Here is a 10206-nt window from a genome sequence, read left to right as displayed (position 1 = left end):
AGACCCAAAGAGCAGGTTCCACTGAGAAAACATGTGAGAATGTAAATTAATGTGACTTGATGAAACTTGAAATGTCATAACACAGCAGGGCATATAACACATCAGAGGAAATGTGAAAATTATACTTTTTCCTGAAATCACAGTTTTCAAAAATAAGTGGCTTTTAAATTCTTCTAAAAAATATACTAAAGGAATTAGTGTCAAGAAAAAGGTTATTGTTGTTTATCAGACTGCAGGCTCATGGTGGCTTTTCACAAATATCCTCTTTTATTTCTCTGACTATACAGTGGGAAAAGAAAAATCCAAAAGTCTTTCTACTTGTCTAGTTCTCTCTTCTTAATTTTGCACAAGGGATTTTTCAAAGTTGTTTGGAGTAAGTGGGTAAATGGCACGATAAGCCCATATATTGGAAAAGTCTTTCCTCTCTTTCCATCATGAGGGATTTTAGATTTTTCTACTGGCCTTGATGCTGAAATGTAGTCCTCACTGAGATCTGTGGAATTAATTAGGAGGAAAAGGATTCCTCCCCTGTAGAAGACCACAGACCCAGGAGTTTGTAGAAGAACAGGTCCCTTTTTTTCTGGCATAGAGCAGATTTCTGTAGGAAGAACACCAAGAGTGCAGGTCTTAAGAGCCAGAAAAGTTACCACAGGGCACAGAATTGTTCATTTCCTTCTCTGACTGCAGTGTGCAGAAAAGGCAGCCTTGGCCTCTTTCTCTAAGGCTGAGTGCTCCTTGGGAAGACTGCACTGGATTCTGGCTGAAGATGGGTATACTCCAAGGCAGTATGCTAAATTTCCCTGTGCCAACCACCACCTCTCCGCATTGCCCCACCTCAGATGCTTCCCTCAGACTATTTCTTGATTTTTTTTATTTGCCAGTTTCTCTAATCCTCTTAAATAACCCTCAGTGAAATTACTTTTATTCCACAGGAGAGTGTCTATAAGCAGAGCAGTCTGGGTTGCTAGGGGACAAAAGGTATCCTGATGCAACCCAACCCCATCTCTTTTCATGCAGAACTGCAGGAGGGTGGGATGGTACTGTCCAAAGTGAAAGCTGGCAGACTCCTGTGTAACAAAACCTGTTCATGGCAGGTAAATGTGGGGAGGCTTTGTCCCTGGGTATGCAGAAAATGGTGGGGAGGAAGGGAAACTCTCTTCCAAAAGAGATGTCCTTTGAAGAAGAGGGTTTCTAATTCCATAAGAATTGGTAGCAGAATATGAAGCAAAACCACAGAAGTACAGTCCCATCCACTTGCCTGGCTAGTTAAGCTGAAGAAACCAGTTTGTTTTTGCAGTTCTTAGCAGGTGTGATCTCTCCAAGATCCCTTTTATTTGCTTATTTATGTGTATCATTGCTGATGAAGATGATTAAACTTCCCTGTTATAGAGGAAGATGATTAAATTTCCCGATTATGACCCACATTTGACTCAATAAATTATAGCATTACTTTCTGCATCATTCACTACATGTGTTTAGACAGGACCTCTGAAATACTTTGCCTGTGTTTCCCAAAGGAGGAGTTGGTGGCCTGAGGAAAACTTCTTGTGTCTCAAGAAACCAGGAGACTGCACAGAGTGTTTACTATTGCCCTGTTCTAACTAAACCTTACAAATGATCTTTCCCTGCTGGTAGACTTTCACTGCTGGAATTTATTTCTAAAGCAGTCCTATGTCAGTTGGTCTGCATTTACACTGCAGCTTTTCTGTCTGCTTGCATTCAAGCCCTGAGAGTGCGTTGCTGTCCACCTTAGTGTTTTTCCTGGTGGGAGCGAGGTGTAGCTGTTAATAGTGTATTTCCAGAAGGGTTACTTCTGGTTAGTTTCTCATAGCTGTGCCCTTTCAGTTCCCTGCTACTCTTTACTCTTGTTTTGGGTGGCAGCTTTTGTTTATTGCTTAGAACCAGCAATGCCAGAAGAAGAGACATTAATATTCCTCAGTGAAAGACAGTTTTTAAGAAATAAACTCATTTTATTGCAGGCAATGGAGACCAAGTAGAAACTGAGCATCTGAGTGAGCCACACCTCACAAGAACTTAAGAGGATGAGCCACTGGGAAAAATCTGGAGTAGAAGTGTTCTCCTGTATCATCCCAGAGGGCAGAGTATCAACAGGGATGCCCATCCTACTGGGATCAGTGGTAGAGACCATCTCTTTGAAAGCTTCTCACCAGCTTAAAAACTCAGTCACAGCAATTAACTGTACATTGCTGAAGTCCTAGGATTGGTTTTTAATAAGTTTGGAGGAAAATTATGTGCAAAATAAACAAACAGAAAGAGGTTAAAATACTCTACAATTCCTAAATAGAAAATGGGTCATAATAGCTTTTCTCTTATAGAACAATTGTGTGTGTCTTTTGGAGCATTTACTCGTGGCACACTCTTGAAACAGGTATTAATATAAATACCTTTTGCTGTGAGACCAGTTGCATGATTTATGCAATCATATTGAAAATTATCTGTCCAGATGATACAAAGTTTAGAGAGTGAAGAGCTGATGTCTTAAGCCCCAGAGAATATTGGTTTCAATAGGATCAGGATTTCACTCTCATTTCTTAATCTCTGACATACTGTGGTAAAACTGTTAATTTTTGTGTCTGATCAAACTGGCTTACAGTTTCTCAGTCATGGACAGAAGTACAGAGATTCACTAATTTTAAGAAAAACAAAGTCAAAAGATTTTTAAGGCATTTTGGATATTGCAGTAGCCTTTAAAGACCTTAGTGATGATACAGCTGGAATTCTGGTATAAGTGTCAGGTAATATTTCGTGGTGTTTGATTCTTGCTGTTATTAGCATGTTTGGTTGCCTTCTTTCTTAGTGAGTCTTTAAGCCATTTGTACTAATCATTGAGGTGGTGTAGTATGGTATTGGAGCACCTCTGTCCAAATTCACACATAAATCCCAGCCCTTAAAACCAACAAAATTAAAGGAGGAAACCTCGGTTTAAAAACAATTTCAAAACGTGTCATCCACCTTCATTTTGCTGTCACCTGCCTGGAAAGTACTGACGAGAATGAATACAAGGAATAGGAAGTGTAGGAACAAACACAGAGGGAAGGTCAGCCTGGGGTTTTTCCTCAGGTGCATGGGCTGGTGTCCATCAGACCAGGCTGTTGAGTACTGGCTCATACCATCAGAAAGCACCACACTCCCACTGCAATCTGTACTAAATGGGATGGGCTTAAACCTCTTATTTCTCATTCTCCAGCCGTATCTCATTCCCCGCCACTGTTTCATTTCCTTACACTGTGCCCCTCCCCACTCTTGATTTGCTAACCTCTGCTATCAGCAGCAACAGTACAAGCAGCTCCTTGTCAGTGCCAGGCTGTGTTCCTCTCTGGAGCAGATTTTGTAGTGGTAGTATTATACATACCAGAACGGGAACATCTGCCTCATGCTTTTCTTCCCTCTCTTATTTCCTCCTACTCCCAATCTTCATTATTTCAACTTAAATATTTCTTCTACATATAATTTCCACCACTCCTGTTTGCTTTTGCTGCTTCTGAGCACTCGGGAACACTCTTCTTTCTTTTGCATGAAGGTCAGCAGTGGGGTTTGGGTTTCCAGTAGCAGCTATTGAGCACTGCTGTAGTTAAATGAGCTGAGACCATTCCTTCCTTCCTTTGCATCCTTTCCAAAAGGATTTATATCACCTGAGTCATATTGATCATCATCTTGTGACATCCTAAAGGATTTTAAAGTGGCACCGGACATGTTTAAATACCTAAAGGACTTCCCAGTTGTGGTCAGCCAGCTTCTTTCTCCAAAATTCTGCATTATTATTTGTTATTGGATCTTATAACTTGGCCGTACCCAGCACTGTTCACAAACAGGCAATGGAGAGTGTCTTAGTAGTAGAAAATCTCATTGCTTACATGAAGTTTTAGAAGCTTCCTGGAAGCTGCCAAAGCCAAAGGAACTATGCCATTTATAATGCTGGCTCATAACCTGACCTGCTGTTGTAGTCTGTGCATCTTCTTATGCCTACGGATTTCTTGTGCATGTCTCAAGAGCAAAAGCTTGGAATAAGAATGTTTTTCTCAGCACAATGCTGTACCTCAAGTTGTGATAGCAGAAAATCTGAAACATAACCCCCAAAGGACTGTCCAGTTACATGACTCAATTTTCAGCTCACCTATTTGTCTCTGTCACTTGCTTAACCATTCCATAACATTCTGTTTGCAGGTTGCATTACCCATTTTTAACTGAATGACAGTGTTCACATAGCTGTGAATGGCAGGTGGCCTGGATTTTTACTGGATGTATAAATTAAACAAAACAATTTAGACAGCCTTCCAAATTCTTCCACTCTTTCTAGAGTAGGTTATTATGTACCTTGTCAGGAGGAAAGCACCAAATTGCATCAGTTTTGACCCACCTTTCCAAATGAAGTGTTGAAATCAAGAATAAATATTACATCCTTATTTTAACTGGTCAATGCCAATGTTATGCAGTTATATATTTTCATAACAGTTGTTGTCATAACCTAGTAACAATTTATTATAAAAGAATGAGTTCTACTCCAACACCTGCTCTTACATTGTGTATTTACTCCTGTATCTCTCTACACATATCACATATTTATCATCAGGAACTTGGGGATTAAATTATTGATAAAGTGATGAAGAAAGGCAAGAGGCAAATAAGTTATCCTGAATGGAGGCCAGCAAAGCCATACTGCTGTGCTATTGAAGTGTTTTCCACATATACCATATGAAAACTGCTTTTGCCTGTTTTTGAATTCTTCCAGTGGTCTCCACTGTATCCTTCCTGTGCCTCATGTAGGCAGACTTCCTTATTCATCCTCTATCTATGGCATTATCGAAATTGTCCTCCTTCTGCTCCCCCAGCCTATCTGTGACTGTAAGTGCCATGGAAACAAAATCTGCTGTTCATCTGTTTGAAGAAAGGAGACCTCTCTGACCAGTAGGAATCACTTGTCTCCAGCTCATAAGGTCTTTGAAGGATGGCCTGTCACTCAATAGATGTGTAGAGCATTTAGCACACGGGGCTGCCCCACTGGGGCTTGGAGGTGGGATTGCTGTACAAATGGGAGCAGTGCAGGTTTGTGGTAAAATGATGAACTACAGAGCCATGTGGCATCATTTATCACGCAGCCCTCACTACAACAAACAAAACATGGAATATAGTAATTCCTAAAGATGTATATCACTTTTTCTTCCTCCCTTTTGTCTTCTTTAGAGGGGAAATTTAAACACCACTATGCTAAGCTGTGACTAGGAGTGGGTACCATTTGAAAACAGGGCTGCAGAAAAAGATTTGTTTCAGAATAATAAAATGCTCGAGAAAGCTTCACTAGAGAATTCTGAAAATTACTTGATGATAATCTGCTCTCAGTCTAGGAAGAGTCAGATGATGCTGATAAAGAAACATTTGAAACTTGAGCATTTGACAGTGGCGTTAGGATTTTTTAATTAATCAGCTTTCCAAGTGCTGAATTTATATCTGCATTTGGCATATAGTCATTGCAGATAGTAAACTGTACTTAGTAATCTTGCCTGTTCTTCATGAATCTTCTTGGCAGACAGATGGGAGCTCTACATCTGCCTGAAGCCAAAGAGGTCTTCTCACACACAAGAAAACTTATCAAAGCCTGACCAACAAAAATGACCCCCCAAAGCCCCATCATAATAATGCACAGGAGAGCTGGAAAGGGTGGGAAAGGGAACAGGAGAGCTTGATGTGAAAGAGTATGCAGGGAGGACCAGAACCCACAAAGGGGTGGGGAAGGCAGGTCTGAGACCACTGGAAAGGCACAGGGATAAACAAGGCAGTTTCCCACAGACCTGAATGTGCAAATGGACTTTGTCTCTCACTTCATCTGTCTCCCACAGGGAATAGTCTGGCATCTCATCTCCTGGGTTGCAGGGAAGGAGGAGGGTTTGCCAGTGCAAGTGTGACTGGGAGCTCCCAGCTCCTCCTCACACCTACCACTTGCTCTGCTGCTAAATGCAATATGCTTTGCCATTACCTAGCTGTAATTCGTTAAATCATTATAAAGAACTTTATCACTATAAAGGAAAGCTTCAGCTGCAGAGTTGAAAGGCTTCTTTCAAATGTGAATATTCCACATGAAAGAATTTCTCTTGTTTCAAACCATTTGCATTTTCCTTGCATGTTATTGATCTGATTGAACAGTTCCCAGATCAAAGGCATGCTGGTAAATGAGCAGCCAAGGTGGCAATATGCGAAGTGGACAGCTGTTAAGAGAGCAGCTTAAATAATTGCCCAAGGATTTATTGGGTAACATGATTAATGATTATGGAAATATGATGACATGATACCAAAGAGTAGTGTGCAGTGATTGATGGGGAAGTTGGATAAGGCCAAGCTTAGATATCAGAGTATGGGAAACAGTATTACAGCTTGTAATCAGGGTATATATGGTGCTTAGTTGTTAGGAAATTTTGATGTTTGGTTTTGCTTTCTGATAAGAACTTAAACTCCATAGTTATGTGTAATATTTCTCTTGCAATGAGGTAAGAAAACCCCTCCTGCTAACAGTGCATGGTAACAGCAGAATAGTTGTGAAGAGACAACCTCATATTTTTTTCAAAATCCCCATAAAACTTACTGGAAGCTCAGGCTGCTCTTTTAATTAACACCTGAGCAAACTATACATAGCACATTAAAGTAGAAAAGGATCTGTTAGTGGAATGACAGTAGTTTGCATATAGACAGCTTTTTCTGCTGTTTTGTTTTTTTTTTAACCTCAAATTCCAGCAGCCAGGAGATGGGGACCAAATTGCAGGCTAGAGCTACACCATAGCAGAAATATTGCAAACCCTTGCAGTTCATTCTCTGTTGAAAGTTATATGAGATTTCTATTCTCTCTGTGCTGGTCAGTGATGCAAACCCTCCTCCTTCAGAAAGTTTTGTTTAAGGCTCACAAAAGAGAAGGCAATATTAAAAAAAAAATAATAAAAAGCTATTATAAAATATGAAACATTAGCAGACAATTTTAGAGGTGAGAGTAGGCAGCAAAATCCTCAGGGTAAAACCCCAGTCCAGGAAAATGGAGTGAAAATTGACTTCAGCTTGGGCAGGATTCCAACCTGGGTTTTTTTTTTTTGTTCGGTTTAGTTTTAAATTCCATTTCCTATATTGAGTATACATGAATAGGATTCTACTCTGGATCTGAGACACAAAATTTCTGTGTGCCAGAAACTTGGCTGCTCTTGGCTGCTGTAAGTGAGGGGACCTCATTGAAATTTTCAGCTGGGTGGCAGCAGATGACAGCTATTAGCCCAGAACTCCAGCTCCTGCCATTGGATAGTTGTGGTATGACAACAATTGCCATGGCTTTAAAAACAGAGTGATGTGGGTAGAAAGATTTAAATGTAAACAGCATTGTTCATGCTAGACAGTTCTGGAAAGAAATATCCATATTTGAAACCTTGGAAATGCTGTTAATCTCTTCAGGGATGTGAGACAACAACAGAGCTGGTGTAGGATTTGAGAGAGATACCAGGAAACCTGGTGCTTTAAAGCTATAATCTAGTTTGCAAGCCTCAAGAGTGAGCATTAGTGAGATTACAGTTCTGGTGAAGATTTTTCACAACAGAAGGCGAGAGGTAGAGTTGAATCATCTGTTGGCATTTAGGGACAGATTTATTTGTAGCCTTAGGTGGGAGACCTGGCACTATTCACATGCAAGATTATGTGATGGGTCAAAGCCCCAGTGTTTAGTTATGGCCATGCTCAAAAATCCTGAAATATCATATCTTTATTGAATCCATCACAAATACCATCTGCCACATCACAAAGCCCACACCTCATTTTATGGCACACACAGGCTTCCCAATGAGAGAAAACTGGGATTTCTCTGCAGCACTTCCACACCAGCTACTCTGCCTGGCCTTTCTGAGAGCTGCTCTGAGGCAGTCGTAAATGATGGCTTGCTACAGGGTTCACATACCGGTTCAGTCATTTCAGTATTTCCAAAGTGTAGCCTGTAACTACTGTGTGGCAAGGGCTATGTCTGCCCTAGTGTCTCTGTATGCTGCAGTCATGATGTTAGAACCAGAGAAGTATAATTTACAGCCTTGTGCACACCTGAACTCAAATATGTGATGCCTTTTTATCTTATTCCAGAGATTTGTTCTGATAGAGTTTCTCATGAATATATGAATATCAGACTGCTGGCACTGCACTGGCTTTTTTTTTCTTTTTCTTTTTCTTTTTTTTAAAAATTATATTTATAACCAGGATCAAACCTGGGCTAGCCCCACCTGGCTTTTGCAATGTACCATGGCAAATTCTGTGGTACATTTGGATTCCTGCAGTGGTATTATTTTAAAAAAGAAAACCACCAAACAAACAAATCATAAAAAAAATTGTCACTGATTTAAGTGTGATTGGGACAATCTTGTTTGCCTACAATCCTACAGCATATTTAAAAAAATACTTCAGTGACTGTTCTGATCATTTCGGCTCTCAGCATTTTTCCAACTCCAGGTTGTGCAAGCCTAACCATAGAAGTTTGGAAAGCATGTTAATACCACTGAAATGGCTCAGCTGAGGGTCTATGCATCAAGCTGAGGTGGAAATGCTTATGACACCCTTGTCTCAAGAAGGTCTGACTGCTCTCTCCTTTCTTGCCCTGTGCCATGTCCACAGCTCATTTCTGGCCAGCTCAGCTTTCACACTGCCTGGCAACCTCGCTGTTATTCCAGCTCCTGGGCCCTCCCCCATGTACCCCTAACAGGCAGTCCTGCTTGCAGGGCCCCTCAACACCCCCAGAAGTGGGGACATGTCTCTGCCCTTGGACTGCTCCCTCTGGTTCCTGGCTGCTTGTCACTTGGCAGACCAAGCCATTTTTCAGCCCACCCATCTTCCTGGCTGATGTTCTCCCATGATGAGCCCTTTACACCTGTAATAGGAAATTTTGCAGTTCCACTCCATTTCATATTTCTACTTGAGAATTTAATTTTTTCATTTAGTTATCCAAAAGTAGTTATTTAGCTGCAGGACAGGAATTCAGGTAAGAATGAGTGATCAAACCTTTCATTTCTGACTCCAGCTTTAAGTTCAGGTTAACCTGCTCTTGCTGTGTCTGGTTATAGCAATCAAATTATTAGTAAGAATATTAACTGGGATAATTTGAATCAGTGTAAATGACTGATTAATAGTGTAGGCATTATAAGAACCCAGTAGCTCCAGCAAGAAATTAATATGGGTTTTTTTTTCTCATGAAGCACACAGGAAATTTATATGGATTATTAATAAAATAGGGAGCATTTGGCACCTTTCAGAAGGCAGCTGGGTGGTAACAAAGCTCCTTTCACAGAACATGAGATTGATTTGCATTGCAGGAATCAAATTGTGAATCCTTGTTGGCATAATGATAGCTTCACACCTACTTCTGATGGAAAGGTGTGCAAAAGCTGCATACTTTGCACACTTGTTGGAAGCTGTACCAAGGGACTGAGGACTGAAAAAGTAAATGAGTGTGAAGGTTCAGATTCAGAGAGGAACTAGATTTGTCTGCACCATGTGTTCAGAATTGTGTCCAGTTCTGGGCTGCAGTGTACATGACAGACATGGACTTACTGTGAGCCCAGCCAAGGGCCAGGAAGATGATTCAGGGATTGAAGCACCTTCCATATGAAGGAAGGCTGGGACAGCTAGAACTGTTAAGAGAGAGGCTCAGGAGGAATCCATTTGGAAACAATCCTGTGCAATGTGCTCTGGGGTAACCCTGCTTGAGCAGGGAGGCTGGACCAGATGACCTCACTGTGATTCCTCCAATCTTCAACCATCCTGTGATTCTGTGATCTTACCAGTGCATATAAACACATGATGGAAAGGAATGAAGACAAGGGAGCCAGACTCTTCTCAGTATTGCTCAGTGACAGAACAGGAGACCATGGGCACTAGTTAAGTCACATCTATTGCAAAATAGAAGCATTCTTCAATTTTCCTGTTGAAATTACTCAAGGCACTTAAAATAATTCATACTTCATTGCATCAGACTTGGAGGATGACAAGCTGGCCTAAAATCAGAAATTTTTGCTTGGATGCCCAGCCCTTATCTAAGAGTTTGTCTTGTAAAGCATCTACCTCAAAGTAAACCACAGCTATGTTATTGGGGTATTCCTGTGGGAAGCAGGGGCAGTGAGTATAAATCCTAGCTGGAAAGACATAATTAAGACCTTGCAGCACCAGAACTGAACCATACTGCTC

Source organism: Poecile atricapillus, chromosome 1 (genome assembly GCF_030490865.1).
Source record: "Poecile atricapillus isolate bPoeAtr1 chromosome 1, bPoeAtr1.hap1, whole genome shotgun sequence".
NCBI classification, from domain to species: domain Eukaryota; kingdom Metazoa; phylum Chordata; class Aves; order Passeriformes; family Paridae; genus Poecile; species Poecile atricapillus.
This window is presented reverse-complemented; position numbering follows the sequence as displayed.